This window comes from Protopterus annectens, chromosome 1.part0 (genome assembly GCF_019279795.1).
Source record: "Protopterus annectens isolate FY-2018-M chromosome 1.part0, PAN1.0, whole genome shotgun sequence".
In the NCBI taxonomy this organism is placed as follows: domain Eukaryota; kingdom Metazoa; phylum Chordata; order Ceratodontiformes; family Protopteridae; genus Protopterus; species Protopterus annectens.
Genome location: NC_056725.1, coordinates 1533811459 through 1533828281, shown reverse-complemented (window position 1 = coordinate 1533828281; position 16823 = coordinate 1533811459).

Here is a 16823-nt window from a genome sequence, read left to right as displayed (position 1 = left end):
AGAAGGAGAAACTAGAATGTCTTTAGGGGGGAGAGAAGAGCACAGGAGGTGGGAGAAGGGAATGGCAGGTACAAAAAAATCACAGATAGCTTAAGGGCTAGATAAAGAAGGTAAGGGTCTAGGGAAACAAAGAGGCAGTCTAAGGGATAGGATAATTATAGTAAACAGGGAGGGGGGTTCGCTGCTGGCAGTGACTGGCAGTAGTCTAGTACAAAAAACAAGAGCAGAGGACAAATACTAGCATAAGAAATACTCTTGATAAAAATCAAAAACACTGTGACATACAGTGATGTTTACTGAGGTGTTGTCCAGGGTGGTTTAGATAACCCAGGGGGGAAACCCAAGGCAGGATTTGGCGGGTGGGTATAGCAGGTCTTAGGAGTCAAAACACGAGCACTTCCAGGAGTTAAGAGAGTGGAGAAAGTACCTTATACCAGCTGGTATAGAAACGATAAATAAAAAGACAAAAATGAGCAGCATGTAATACATTGGAACTCTGACATGCAAATCAGACTTTACATAGGACTGACATATATATGCATTTACTAGGCAATAATAGCAAAGGTTCAAATATTTGGTAGCTAAGTGTTAAGATTAAAGTACAATTTCTTTTCTGCATGTACGCATCAGCATCAGGTTACACAAAACACAACTGTAAAAGCAGAGGTCAGAAACACAGTGCAGTAACAATAGCTTAATCTAAATGCAGTAATGTGGTACAACGCGCGCAACTTGCTAGAGGGAGTCTGACAGTGATAAGGCGGGAAAAAAGTATTAATTCTGTTGGCTGTCAAAAAAAAGCAATTACTAGAAAATGGAAATCAGTCTACATTAACTGTATTTGAGGTACTGAATATTATGGATAAAAGAACTGGAAGAGGCATCTTTAGAAAAGGGAATTAGCAAATTACATAGAAGTAAATGGAGATTGTGGGAACAGTACATGCATAATAATGTTCCATAGGAGGAGTAAGGTTTAACAGAAGGCAGGAAATTCAGTAATTGTTTGTAATGTTGGACTATTTTATTTATTTATTTACATTTGATTATTGGGTAGTGTCCAACTGGGCCAGTAACCATTTTTCAGTGGAGACCAGGGCAGAAGAGCTCCAAAAAGGTATATAATGCATAATTTGTAAAGTAACATACAGATAAGGTACAATTAATGCTAACAAAGATTAAAACATTATGCAGATAAACACTAAATCAATATTTCACAGAGTTAGATACACATTATGATCATCAAATAAATTCAATAATGGTGATATATATATATGTGTGTGTGTGTGTGTTTGTATATATAAAAAAAAAATCAGTTGAAGGAAGGTAGGAGCCAGATTGCCAAGGCTATAGGAGGCCAGGAGAGAGAAAGTGAGTAAGAACAGTGAAAGGCAGGTGTGTATAAACTTAGCCTGGAGATGAGCAGTAGCATAGCCAATGATTAGAGAGATTTTTTAGAAACTGTTGCAATTATGTGTATTAGGGGTGGATAGAATATGCTGGGGAAGAGAATTCCAGGATTTGGCTATTTTATTGGAGTACAAGGAGTCTCCATGATAGTTATGGGCTCTAATTACTTTGAGCAATAATTTATCAGCTGACCTGAGTGAACTGAGGTTAGTAAAAGGTTGGACAAGGTCAGTTGGAGCAGGACAGTTATCAGGTTTATGGATGACTGTATGAGCAACTAATAGTTGGTTAAGAGATAGCAAGTTAGGGAGTTCAGTCCAGTTTAGATAGTGAAGAGCAGTGCAATGATGTTATCTGTGAGGCAGGTTTGAGGCAAATTTGGCTATTTTATTATAGTGGATTTGAGGGTATTCAAATCTGATTTACGGCGGTTGGTAAGTATTTGAAAACAGTATACAAGGGTGGATAAGTGGTGGGCTCTAGCTGTTGTTAGTCTGGCATGGTTGATAAGATAGAGAGTACACCAAGTTTTATGTGGACTTTTTTGAGTGTAAACGCTATATGTTTATCAAACTTCAGGCCATTGCCAATTATAACACCAAAAAGTTTTGTTTGTTCTACTGGCTCTATTTTTGTACCATTAGAAGAACAGATGGAGAGAGGTGATGGGCTATTTTTACAGTGGTATTACTAAAGACCATAAGCTTGGTTTTGTTGGGGTTTAATATGAGTTGATGGACAGATAAGTAGTTTTCAATGTTTTGAAACGCAATCTATATTTTTTCTTTAAGTTCTTTGATAGAGGAGGCAGAGCAGATGAGGGAGGCATCATCAGCGTATTGGATGATCAAGGCGAGTTTGGTGGAGGAACTGAGGTCATTGGTAAATATAATAAACAGAAGAGGGCCAAGGATGGAGAATTGTGGGACTCCAACAGTGACAGGTAGTAAGGGGGAAAAGTTTATTATTCCATATGGTGGCTTGTTGTCAGTTAGAGAGATAGCTATGAAACCAGATTAGGGATTTGGAGCTGAAATTGTATTAGGCAAGTTTATTGAGAAGAATTTGATGTGATACTGTATCAAACAAAGGCTTTTGACATATCAAGAAAGGTAGCTGAGACATTGGCTATTATTTATGAGGTGATTTATGGTATGACTAAACTTATAAGAGCTGTGTTAGTACTATGTCTGCTTCAAAAGCCATGTTGAGTATTAGATAATAGGTTGTGCTTAAGGAAGTAGTCAAGGATTTGTTTGTATATACACTTTTCTAAGATTTTGGCTAGCGGTGAGATAATGGCGATAGGTCTGTAGTTGGAAAGCTCAGTAGAGGGGCCACCTTTATGAAGGCGTATGACATGAGATATGTTCCAGAGGAGAAGTACATAGTGTTCAGAGATAGAGTGGTTTATTAGGGTAGATAAAGGGTAGGAGATGGATGTGATGGCTAGTTTTAGAAATTCAGCAGGTAGATGACCTGTCACAAGACTAACGATAGTAGCAGAGAGAAAATATATTTGATGTAGATTAAATGATAATTTTATAATGATGTTTGAAAAAAATCATAGTGGACATCAAAGCCACAGCAGAGGGGGTCTGCAGAACCAAGGCTTTGGGGGTCATTTGTCTAATAGGCATTTTTAGTGCTCTGAACTGTTGCCTGACTGCCACATTCTAGAGGCTGTTGGGGGTGCTTATCCCTGCACCCCATGGCCTGCACTTCCATCACCTGAGATGCTTGGGTACAGAGGATTATAACCAGACATTACATGATTCCATTTCTCTCCCAAATCTCTACTCAAGGAAACTTCCTGATGTGCTACCCTGTCAGTGGAAAACAGAGCACTAGAAATAGAAAAGCTGCTAGGCAATTGAGTAATCCAAGAGGTCCCATCAGACCAGCAAGGCTCCAGAGTTCACCCAATGTTCTTTTTGGTACCAAAGAACCAATATGTGAAATAGATGAAATTCAAGATGTTCTTGGGCCAGTCCATCCTACTATTGTTGAGGAAGAATGACTGGATATGCCAAGGAGACCTCTAGGCCACATACTACTTCATAAAGATAAACCAACATTCCAGGAGGTTTCTCCTCTTTGTGCTGAGAGCCACTCACTTGCAGATCAGAGCTCTTCCCCTTGGTGGTTTCATCACAGACACACACATACACACACACACACACACACACACACACACACACACACACACACACACACACACACACACACACACACACACACACAAGTTAATTAAGTGCATGGCAGTTGTTGCAGCTCAACTTAGGATGCTTGGATTCCAAGTGTTCCCATACCAGGATGGCTAACTTGTAACCGCCCTTACCAGGAATCACCTTCAAGCCAGGGCTGTCTTAGCCCACCTTTGCTCACAACTAGGGATAATTGTCAACACAACCAAGTCCATACTTCAACCTGTTCAAGCTGAGGAATTCATTGGTGTATATCTGGATATAGAGGTACATATAGCCAGACTGCCAGATTCCAGGATGTACTCTCCCTTTATAAGCCCCCAGCAAGGTTGACTTTGTGTCTTATTAGCTCAACAGCAGCCACCATTACCCTAGTTCCCCTAGCCAGATTTCATATGAGGGTGCTGCAGTGGATCTTTGCAGTTCAGTGGTCAATAAGATGTCAACCTATGAGTTTTCCAATGTCTTTCATGAGAATTTGCAAAGCTCATATTCATTGGTGGCTAGAATCTCCAACAGTATCACAAGGTTGACCCTTTATTCTTCCTTCTCCTTAGGCCACAGTGATCATGGATGCTTCTAAGATGGAGTGGGAGGGGCATTGCTTGGGAATGATTATCCAAGGCATGTGGTCCCCTTCAGAGGCCAGCCTTCATATCAATATCCCGGAGATGAGAGCAGTCCTCCTTGACTTGCAGGCCTTCCAGGACTCCCTCCCAAGGGTGTAATCTCTATCCAGATGGACAATATGTCAGTAGTCCAGTACATCAACAAACAGGGTAGAACACATTCTTACCCATTGTGTCAAAAGGTCAGGAGGGTTCAACAGAAGGTGATGTCTTCTCACTGCTTTCTGATAGCAATACACATGCCAGGGACATTCAGTGTACAAGGAGACATGTTGAACGGGTCTGTTCTCCTTCCTCATGAGTGGTCTCTGAATTAAGCATTGGCTGATCAGATGTTCAGCTGTTGGGGCTGACCATGCTGAGACTTCTTTGCTTACCCTGCCAATACCAAATGCAGCAGTACTTCACCATAATCCCCCAAGAGGGGGAGTCCTCAAGGGATGCTCTGACTCATACATGCCCCCCCCCCCCAAGTCTCCTTTATACCTGCCTGCCCACACCTCTCATTCCAAAGTTTCTGCAGAAAGCAACATGGAGCAAAGTTAGTTATCCTCACTGCTCCCTTCTGGCCTCAGTAGATTTGTTTTCCCTTCCTCTAGTCTCATCTGATTCACCCTGTATGGGTGTTGGATGCTGCTCCATATCTTTTCTCTCACCCTTTGGGAAGCCTCACCCGAACACAGAAACCCTTAAGTTGAATGCATAGATGTTAAGTTGTCAATCTCGCCTTCATTCTTGCTTGATGGGTTCGGAGCCGATCCTCGGCTCCGACTCGACACTTTGCTAAGCTCGAGAGTCACTTTTACCAGCTCGAGGCAGCCCCATATCCCATGATGCAAGGCGGTAAGTACCCAGATCTCGTTTGCCGCTTCGCTGATGAGGTCCTCCTTTTGCCAGCTCCTGGTAAGTGTTTAGATTTAAACTTCTAGTTGCCCCAAAATTTAATAATAACCAGTTTTCTATAGAATACTTTCCTTTTTACTTATTTGTAAGCCCTTTTCTGACTAACTTTATTTTTCCTTCCCCTTCTTTTTAGTCAGGCCTTTATTCCCTCCCACCCCCCCCCCCCCCCGTTAGGGTGTGTGTGTGAGGGGTTAATTATTGTTTATTCTATAATTTTTAGTTGTCTGATTGGGACTGTGTGTGTGTACTGTTTTGTGTACAACCATGTCCAAAGAGCAAAGGGTCTCAGGCTTCAAGAAGTGTGATTCGTGCTGTCAGAAGATGTCTCTGACAGACGGTCACACTTCTTGCTTATACTGCCTGGGACCTCTCCACCTGCAGGACTCCTGTGCAATTTGTCACTCCTTTAGCCAGAGAGTCCTGCAGGAGAGGAGAAATAAGTTGATTTTAAGGGGTCTTCTTAAACCGGAGGGCTCTCCGGCCAAATCGGCTCCGAGCAAGACTTCTAAGTCTACCAAGGCCCAGGCTTCTGTTTCTAAGCCTGCGGCCTCGGTTCCGACTCCTTTGGAGTTGAAATCGGCTCCGGCTGGAGCCGATCCTATCTTACCAAAATCTTCGGCACCGATGGCTATCGGTGCCGATACTGCAATGGTCACCTTGGTGTCGGCTCCGACTGGCTCTGACCACCATGTGGCCCAGGCTTCGGTGTCGGCGCCGACCGGCTCCGACACCATTACTGTTATGTCTGTATCGGCTCCGGCTGGAGCCGATGCATCGAAACTTTCATTCGGAGCCGAAAAGTTATCGGCTCCGTCTGGATCTGTAGTTTCTTCGGCTCCGATGGTCCCTTCGAGGAAGAGGTCCAGGTCCCCTTCCTTGGAACTGATACTGTCGGCTCCGGCCTCACCTCTCCTTTCAGAGCGGAGCCATCGGAGCCGATCATCGAGGTCGTCCAGGTTATCAGACCATGATTTAGAGAGGGTGGTAAGTAGATTGTTAAAATCACAGGCACTGGCCCAGATGCTGCATAGTCCGTCTCAACAGATGACTATTAGTCCACACCCTGTTCAAGTTCCTCCTTCGACTCTGCCTCAGAGTTTGGAGCTGGAGTCTACGGGAATAGTTACGGCTATGGCTGAAGGACAGATCCTCCCCCATTCTGCACCTTCAGCATCTACTCTTATCTCCTCCTCGAGACCTTCCTTGGAGGGATTCGGTGGCCGGGCTTCCCTGGTCTCCTCCGAGGGGGTGAGTGGCATCGGACCCTTGTCCGACCCCGCTCTTCCCCTTGGAGCCTCGGCCTTGGTGAGCTCGGCTCCGACATCTGCCTCGGAGCCTTCCCTTTCGGTGGGCCCGGGAGTCCCTGTTTCTTCGGAATGGGTTCTCTCGGATCTTCCAGGGAGGGGAGCCTTTGAGGTGATGAAGAGTGTGCTGTCCACTGGGCTCAGTCAGCAGTCTATTCCCTTAGCTCCTCCCTCTACGGTGCCTGTCGATATCTCTTCCCACTCTCTTGCTCCCGGACCTGGAGATCCACCGCCTCAGGTTTCCCCATTGGAAAGAACCCCCTCTTCCGAGGAGTCTCCTGACCCGTCAGGAGATCCTCCTCGCAAGAGGACTTGTAAGAGGAAGCACCTGGACTCCCCTGAGTCTACCACCTCAGATACCGACTTAGATGAGTCGGAGGGGTCCCCAAGATCCCCCTCTGAGGATGTCTCCTTTTCAGACATCCTAGAACTCCTAAAACAGAGGGGAAACTGGCCCTCCATCACTCCCTCCGAGGATGAGTCGGTATACCTAGAGGCATTTGGATCTCGACCCTCCACCTCCTGGGTGTCTCCTCCTTTCGACCCCCTGATGGAGGTTATTGCTCGGAAGGCTTGGGCTGCTCCTGATTCTGTAGAGCCAGTTCCTAGGAGGCCGTCTAAATTTATTACAGCCCCTTCGGAAAAACAATTCCTTACTAAAGGTGTACCTGTTGATGCCATGGTGGTGGCGGCCACCACTAAGAAGGAACTTGCAGATCCTTCTGTACCAGTCCATCCTCCTAACAAGGATTCTAGGACCATGGACAGGTATGGTAAGTGGATGTTTTCCTCAGCGACCTTTGCCATGCGGTCGCTGAATTATTTATGTCACTTCACCAGACTCCAAAGGGACATCCTAAAAGAACTAGGTGAAGTAGTACAGGATCCTACAGCTCCAGGGGCTCAGGACAAAATTGCTTCTCAGCTCGGAATCCTTAATTCTATAGCAAACTCCTCCATGCGGCTGATCTCGTATGCATCAGATGGAGCGAGTAGAGCCGCAGGTACAGGAGTGGCTCTTAGACGTCAATCCTGGATGCGACTCTGTAATTTTGCAGATCCCTTTAAGGCGTCCTTCACAAACTCTCCCTTTGATGGGTCAGCATTGTTTGGCCCTCAAGTGAAGGATACATTGACCAGGTGTGAGCAGGACGGCAAGACTCTTTCTGCCGTAGGGGTCCATTTTTCTACCCCATCTAGACCTTACCCCAAAGGTCAGAAGGGCGGAAAAATGTGGTTCCGTAAATCCCATGGAGTCACACTGGATACACGTGGTCAGTTTACCCCTAGAGGCAGAGGGGGTAATAATAACAGACGCCGCTCTAGAGGCAGAGGGGGTCCACAAAACCAGGGAAGCAGAGAGCCTCTCTCTGACAAGCCCTTCCAGCATCCCTGAGGTGTTGCCCGACTGTCCTTCCTTGGAGGCAGTCGGGGGAAGACTATCGCTGTACCCAGAAGCCTGGCGTTCCCTCTCTCAAGACAGATGGGTACAGTCGATCATATCCGAGGGTTACAAGATTCCTTTCGAGGAAAGTCCTTTCACTCACAAAAATTCCCTTCCAGATGTGCCACCCGGTCTAAGGGAAATTGCAGAATTAGAAGTATCAAAGCTTCTACAAAAAAGAGCCATTCAGCCAGTTACAACAGACCATTCAGAGCCCGGAATCTACTCAAGATTCTTTTTGGTCCCCAAAAAGACGGGAGACTGGAGACCAATATTGGATCTCAGCAGACTCAACAAGTCTGTGAGGAAGACAAGATTTCGAATGGTCACACTTCAATCAATTTTGCCCTTCCTAGAAAAGGACAACTGGATGTGCTCAATAGATCTTCAGGACGCGTACTATCACATAAAAATTCACAGACGCTCCAGAAGGTTTCTCCGGGTTCGGCTGGGGTCCAGTCATTTTCAATTCAGAGCCCTGCCCTTTGGTCTCACTACAGCCCCCAGAGTGTTCACCAAATGTATGGCAGTGGTCACGGCTCACCTGAGACGTCAAGGATTCCAGGTGTTTCCGTATCTCGACGACTGGCTCCTTTCAGCCACCACCAGGCATCAACTTCTTCAAGCCAGGGATTACACCCTAAATCTCTGCACTCAATTAGGAATTTCGATCAACTACGAAAAATCCTCCTTATTGCCCTGCCAGTCTATTACTTTCATAGGCGCAAACTTAAACACTGTTCGGATGTCAGCAACCCTCACAGACCAAAGAATCTCAGATATCCAAAGTCACATGAGGATCATCCTTGCCAGCAAAAAGGTACAAGCCAGAATGGTTCTGAAGGTGTTGGGCCTCATGGCTGCGGCTATTACCCTTCTTCCCCTGGCCCGCTTCTACATGCGTCTTTTTCAATGGATGTTGTTCACCCAGTGGTCTTACCAACAACTTCCCATGCGTCACCAAATCCTGGTGACGCAAATTTGCAAGAATCATCTATCATGGTGGATTTCTTCTCCCCAGATTCATCAAGGCAGACCCTTTGTATCCCCGGCCCCGGTAGCCATAGTCACTACGGACGCCTCCCTGATCGGGTGCGGGGGTCATTATCAGGGCAGGATGGTTCATGGGACATGGCAACCGTTCGAATACCACCTGCAAATAAATGTCCTAGAGATGAGAGCAGTGCTTTTAACGTTGCAAGCCCTCAACGACTTTCTTCCCTTGGGAACAATTGCAGTTCACACAGACAACATGTCTGTAGTATGGTATATCAACAAACAGGGTGGAACCAAGTCCTACCCCTTGTGTCGAGAAGCTCTCAGACTTTGGCAATGGGCGATCTCCTCTCATCGGTTTCTGGTAGCAACGCATATCCCTGGGAAAACCAACATTCTAGCGGACAGATTGAGCAGAGCTATTCTCATGCCTCACGAGTGGTCTCTCAAACAATCTATAGTGGAGGAGATTTTTCTAGAATGGGGCCGCCCATGTTGCGATCTTTTTGCTACTCCCCAAAACAGCAAATGCCCAGACTTCTTTTCTCTCTTCCCACTGCCAGGCCATCCCCCCAGAGACGCTCTAACCCAGGACTGGCCCCAGGGACTTCTTTATGCCTTTCCTCCTTTCCCGTTGATTCCACAAGTACTCCAGAAAGCCACCATTTTGAGAGCCAAAATGATTCTCATTGCTCCCTATTGGCCTCGACAAATTTGGTTTCCGTTCCTCCATCATCACCTTTTGGTGCAGCCGTGGCATCTGGACCCAGTGCCAGACCTTCTGATTCACCAATCGGGTCAGCTGCATCGGTCTATTCCTTCTCTCAACCTCACAGCGTGGTTGCTCCACTTCCTTCCTTAGCCAGGCTTCCTATGATCTCTAATCCTGTTAGGGATATCATAGTGGCTTCCCTTAAATCCTCTACTAGAAGGATTTATACCAGCAAGTGGAAACGCTTCTCTTGTTGGGCAAAAGCTAAAAATATAGATCCTTTTACTGCCCCTGTTCAAGCAGTTTTGGATTTCTTAGCGGAAATCTTTCACTCGGGCTCTTCATCTTCCACGGTCAAAGTTCAGTTGGCTGCTATCTCGAACTTTCATGTCGGGTTTGCAGATCACAACATTATGTCCCACAGGCTTTGTAGAGCTTTTCTAAAAGGAATTTTTCTCCTGAAACCTCCAGTCAGGAGTCCTCCTCCTCAATGGGACCTAAATCTAGTGCTGACATCCTTGATTCTTCCTCCCTTCGAGCCAGCTGTTTCATGTTCCCTGAAATTTCTTTCATGGAAAACACTCTTCCTTGTTGCTATTACCTCGGCAAGGAGAGTGTCAGAACTTCATGCTCTCTGTTCGTCCCCCTTATTTGGTCTTCCACAAAGACAGGGTATCCTTGAGAACTAATCCAACCTTTTTGCCTAAGGTGGCATCGAAAAATAATTTGAATCAATCTATTGACCTCCCTGTATTTTTCCCTAATTACTCAAACAGATCGGAACAAAAATTACATTATCTTGATGTTCACCGCCAACTCAGATATTATTTGGACAGAACAAAACAATTCAGGAAATCCGATCAGCTCTTTCTTTCTTATGCTGATAACAAGAAAGGCCTTCCTGTCTCCAAAGTGACCTTATCTAGATGGCTTTCTTCCATCATCTCTGAAATCTATCAGCTCAGGGAAAACAGCTGTGCTCAAAACCTAAAGCGCATTCAACCAGAAGCTTAGCCACTTCCACAGCTTTTCAGGCTAGACTTCTATTAGACACTATTTGTGCAGCAGCCACTTGGGCCACTCCTCATACCTTTGTTTCTCATTACAAATTGGATTTGGCCTCCAGGGATAGAGCCAGTTTTGGCTCTACAGTTCTCAAGAGTCTGTTCCATTGAGCCACCCAGGATAGAGGTGCTAGGGACGCGGTCCCATCAAGCAAGAATGAAGACGAGATTGACAACTTAACATTGAGAAGTTATGTACCTACCATAACGTTCCATGTTCGTTGTCTTCTCTCGCCTTCTTTCTTGCGACCCTCCCTCCTGCCCCCTGGCCTGGACAGACCTTTTTCTCCCTATATGGAAGAATGCTTCTTAAGACCAGCTAGTTCTGGTCTACCTTATAGCCCATCCTTCAGGCTTTTTGCCTTTCTTTCCTTCTGGGAAGTTTTTTGTGCTAGGTGTTATTGCCTATAGGTAACAAATGAGATCTGGGTACTTACTGCCTTGCATCATGGGATATGGGGCTGCCTCGAGCTGGTAAAAGTGACTCTCGAGCTTAGCAAAGTGCCGAGTCAGAGCCGAGGATCGGCTCCGAACCCATCAAGCAAGAAAGAAGGCGAGAGAAGACAACTAACATGGAACGTTATGGTAGGTACATAACTTCTCATTTCTCCATTTCCAGTGATGGTTAGACAGTCCAGCTATTCTTCCTAAGTTGCACACATTCTGACTTCCTCACAGAAATCTTCACCTGGGAAGATTTACAAAAGTAAATGAAAAAGATTTTCATTATGGGCTCCTAGTAGGAATTTGGATCCCTTTTCAGCCACTCTCTCAGCTGGCTTAGAATTTCTGACTTCCCTTTTTCACAGGGGTTATAGTTACTTTGGTATCACTGTTCACTTGGCAGCTATTTCCATTTTTCACACTCTGGAAATGTAATTACCCATTGCTTCACTGAAATTGTCTAAGGCCTTTTTAAGGGGAACCTTTCTACTGTTACCCCCTTAGGGATCTTGTTCCCTCTTGGGATATTACCATCACTTTGCAGGCTTTGATGAGAACCCATTTTAAACCTGCAGCTACAGTTGATTTGAAATACCTTTCCTGGAAAACTCTGTTTATGGTGGTAGTAACCTCTGCATGAAGAGTATTGGAGCTCCATTCTATTTTCTGCTAAATGCCTTACTTGATTTTCCAGAAGTATAGGGTTACTTTAAAAGACAAATCCCTCCTTTCGCCTTAAGGTTGCTTCTGAATCATCACTCAAACAGTCTGTCAACCTCCCTGTTTTCTTTCCATTTTTTTGTCATTAAAGGATAGTGCATATTACACCTTCTGGATGGTGCATCATCAACTCAGGTTTTACTTGCACTCTACTAAGAATGCTAGAAAGACTGACCAGTTTTTTTATTTTCTTTTCCTCAGCAAAACTGAATAAGGAATTTAATAAAGTAACTCTTTCTCATAGGTTATCTGAATGCATTTCCCATGTCTACAAGTAGAAGACATTCTCCATGCCTGGATCTCCTAAGGTCTTTCTAATAGGTGAGTTACTTCCTCCATTGCCTTTTTCTCCAAAGTACTAATTGATGACGCTTGTGCTGCAGCTACTTTGTAGAATGCCCATACCTTCATATCTCAATATAAGTCCAGGTCTGGAACCTCCTTTGGTTTGACTGTCCTCTGGAATGTCCTTCCATGAGACATCCCAAGATTTATGATATTTAGGGACTCTGTCCCATCCACTGAGGAACTGACAGAAGAAACACATTAGATATGAAAGATATGTGCTAATCATAATGACATATCCATGTGTCTGCTTCTGTCTTTCCTCAACATCCCACCCAATTCTCCTTCCAGCTATCATTTTCCTTTCTTTATGGAATGAATGCGCTAATTGTTCCATGGCTTAGTCATGTACTCTTCAGGCCTTGGGTCAAGAATTATTGCTTCATCTGTAATGTGGTTTTCTTCTGATGATAGTGTATCATAAGTTCATAGGTGGTTACTAGGCTAATGGCCCTAGAACCCTTACAAGCGTAGCAGTGTTAATCCCAATTGTCCTTATTAGGTGGACGTAATTTGCAGATCGAATCTATGGTCAACACCGACTACCCCTGTCCATGAGGAACATGAGTGCCACCCTTGGATTGAATTTGTGGTTCCCCATCCATTTGCCTAGATTGCTCTTGAATACAGTCAGTGAGGAGCTCTACTTCACATAAATTGGAAGCTTATTCCAGAGGAGTGGCATTCTTCTGGGAGATATATATGTCTCTCCAGGATTTTCTGTTAATGTCACAGGCTAGGTTAAGATCCCTAGGATGAGTGACTCTTATGCCATTAGATTTGCAGATGTGCAGCATTTCCATCAGGGTGAGGTCATTGACTGCCATATAGCCCAGGCATAAGTCACCTCTCAGCAGCTTATATGATACAGAGTACAGTGACAGGGCTTTCAGTCTATCCGCATACGTCATTGTTCGGAGGCCCTGTATTTTCTCGGTGAGGAACCTCTGTGGTCCCTCCTGCTGCTGCAGGTGTTTGGTGAGGTACATGCAAAAGGGAGCATTGTACTCTATTAGTGGTCTAATGAGGGTTGATATAGTGGGGTTATAACATGTGAAGCAGAGTTCCTCCCAAACCCAATTCACCCATGTGAATCAGAGTTCCTCCCTAACCCAATTCAAGTGCAACTTGGACAATTGGATGGGAAACCAGAAATTCATCCCTGGTTTGGCACCTATGTCTCTAATGCAAACAGGTAACCTGTAAATGGTTCATCTCCCAGGCCCATACACTTATCAAGGGTGTCAGAACTTGTCAGAGATTCGGGATTCATGGCTAGGCTTAAAAAGGCCCTTGTGGTCATTAGCCTAGTAAACACCTATGAAACTATGAACCTGCATCCTTAGACCTGGATACGATGCCCTTATTTATGAGATGCCCAATGTAGAAGGCTTTCCTTACCACTGTGGAAAGTTGGTGTTCAACGTTCAGATTGCAGTTTGCCTGTATTCACATGTCTCGCACCACTGGGTTTGAGTTTAGGGGGATTCTGTTAATACTGTAATTAGTAGGGAATTCCACTTTGCCAAACAGAATAATAATGCAATTTTTTGCATTTAGTTTTAGACCATGGCTTTGGCGCCAGTCATTTGTCTGTGTTAGCCCTTCCTGTAATATGTTAACATCATTGGGGGACCCCGTGATTGCACCCGATTTGTAATCTTCAGCAAACTTGGTAACCTAAAGGCCGTCTACTTTAGCCTGGACTGCTGAGAAATAGATTCTGAACAGTAAAGGTCACAGCACAGATCCTTGTGGTACACCACTGGTGATGGGTCTACTGGTAGAGGGTGAGTCACCAACTTTTACAGTATGTATTCTGTTGGTGAGCCAGTTGGCTACCATCTAGTGACATAAGGGTTAATCCCTAGCTGGGATAGTTTCTCAGTGTTACCTGAGTAGAGGATTATGTCAAAAGCCTTGGCCATGTCAAGATAGGCAGTATGCACTGTCTTACCTTCATCCAGGGCTTTAGTGACTTTCTCAAAGAAGTCCACTAGGTTTAATAAGTGTGATCTGCCCTTAATGAAGCCAAATTGAGTTGGGTCTAGAGTTTGGAGGTCGCCTATGTCCTTGTTGATAAGGTCTGTGGTGATTCTTTCCATGGCTTTGGGGATGAGACTAGTTAGACTTATGGGTCTATAGTTCCCATGGTCAGTTGATGGCCCTGTTTTGTGCAAGGGGATTACTGTTGCTGTTCTCTCACTCCACTGGAATGAAAACAGATCCAGATCTCAAGCTATGGTTAAAGATAATGCTGCGTGGGTCTGCTAGGTCCTGTTTTAGACTACTTAGCAAGTAACCTGGGATGTTTTCTGGTCCCATTGAGGCAGTATTTTTAGCTTTGGAGAGTGCAGATATTACCCGATCTCTAGAGATACTAGGTAGTGGACTAGTGTCAGGTATGCTTTGGGGTATGGCCAGTGGGGCCAGGAGTGGTGAAGTTTGTACCAAATCTATCAGCTAGCAGGATGGCAATTTCCTCCGGTGCAGTATGAGTGGTATGATCTACTACCAGTTCAGCACATAGCTGGGCACTCCCTTTTAGATTATAGATGTAGTTAAAGAATACCTTATAATTATCTTTAGCTAGGGATGCTATTTTAGCTTTGTAATTAGCTTTAGAGGATTTTACAAGATTTCATTTTTGCTTGTTCAAGTTGCGGAGGGAATTCTTCCTCTGCTGAGTCAGTTCCATCTTATTCTTGGACATCATTTTCTTCCTCTTGTTATATAACCTGTTTATACTTGAGGTCCACCAGGGTGGCTTGTTTTTTGGGAGGACCTGGCTTTGATCCAGTCAGGTACATCCTAGTCTATGCAGTTGTGTAAGTGTTTATACAGGGCATCTAAATACACCTCCGCATAGGAATCATTGTTGTCTGTGAATGCAGGGGGGTATAAATGTTTTTATACTATTGCTTAGTAGTTTGTAGTTTGCTTTAGAAAAGTTTTTTTAGTTCCTGTGGGGGTGTCAAATCTAATAGTTACTTCCAACGAGAAGTCCGACCTTACTAGGGAAGGCATCACACGGGGCAGTGCAATGACTCCCCATGTTTGCCAGTACTATGTCTAGGTTATTTGAGCCCCTTGGGAGTGCAGACTATCTTTTCCAGAACATTTGAATTGACAATGTCCAGGAACCCCTGGGTGAGCATGTTTGTGCTCATGTATATCACCCAGTTGATGGAAGGATAGTTGAAACTGCCCATGACTAAGGTGTTGGGGTGCATGGTGAGCAATTCCAGTAAGTCCAGGTAGGCTGTGTGCTTTTCCTGGTTCATGGTGGAGAGCCTATAGTTAGCAGTGATGTAGTAGGGTATTTTGCCTATAGTTAGTTGGACATGGAGTAGTTTGAGAGAGCCATACTGTTTGATCAGTCTCAAGGTGTACTTGGCTTTAATGAAGATTGATACACCTCCACCTTTGGTTCTTTCTCACTTATTTTGAGGTCTGAATGTGTGGAAGACATTATAGCCTTTCACGGCTGGGGTGCTGTCCATGGCCTTGAACCATGTCTCATTGACTGCACAGACATCAGCATCTTCCAAGATGAAGAGTGCTTCCAGGGAGTGCAGCTTCATGATTAGTCTCCTAGAAGTAAGCAGCAGAACATTTAGTTTCCCTCAAGTGAATTTTGTTACATCAGAAATGTTGTTCTGACATTGTCTAAAAAGTCATAGTGCCTTTTCTAGTATCCAAAAGCCTAGAGTAGACAGGTGCTGACAATCTCTGGTAATGCAGCATGGCCTGTCAACCATGTCATCCCAGGCTGACAGATACTGGATCCATCTGGACTGACACCAGAAGCTAAGCCAATTGTTGAAGTTGATCATTTTTTGTTTATATTGTGGCATCATCCTGGGTGAACGTAGAATGCTGTTTAGGGCTAGGGTCATATCTGCCTGATACACATAATGTGAGAGTCCAGATATGTCTCTCTTCATATAGTCCAGAGAGGTATTTCTCAAGTCATTCTCCCCAGCATGAACAATGACAGAATCATAATGGTACTTGTTGTTGAGTGACTTGAATGCATGCGTGACTTGACAGATCCTGGCACCTGACAGGCAGCTGACTGTGACCTTCTCCTTGTCCAGCCTGGTGAGGGGAACATATGTGTCTCACTAGGGAGTTGCCTATGACCAGGATATAAGGTTTAGAGGTGTTTTGTCTTAGGGGCTTATTTGCTGAGAGATATTTGTATTAGTTATTATGTGTGGTGGTTTCTATTTGCATAGCAATGTATGCACGTTGTTTACATTTGGGAGCAATCTTATGTTTTTGTAGACATCTAGTGAGTACCTATGCATATGCGGGTCTATGTATCATATCTTTATTTTGTGTGGGAGGTGAAGAGTATGTACTGACAACCTGTTTGGTAACCAGTTTGTTGTTATGTGACAGAACTGATTCCAGTTTAAGTGTACTTACATCTCTCACATAGGGTATTTGTTTATTGTAGGAGTAAGTGGTTGTCAGTATACACGTGGCAGTTACTGTGTTGTCTCAGTATTCCCATGTCTATCAGGATGGCTGGAGAAATGATAAGAAACTACCTATTCATTATGGCAGGCTTTTACCGTATGTGCTATTAGTGGAGGGAGTGGACTCATTTGACCCTGTTTTTGTGCTAGGGCTAACA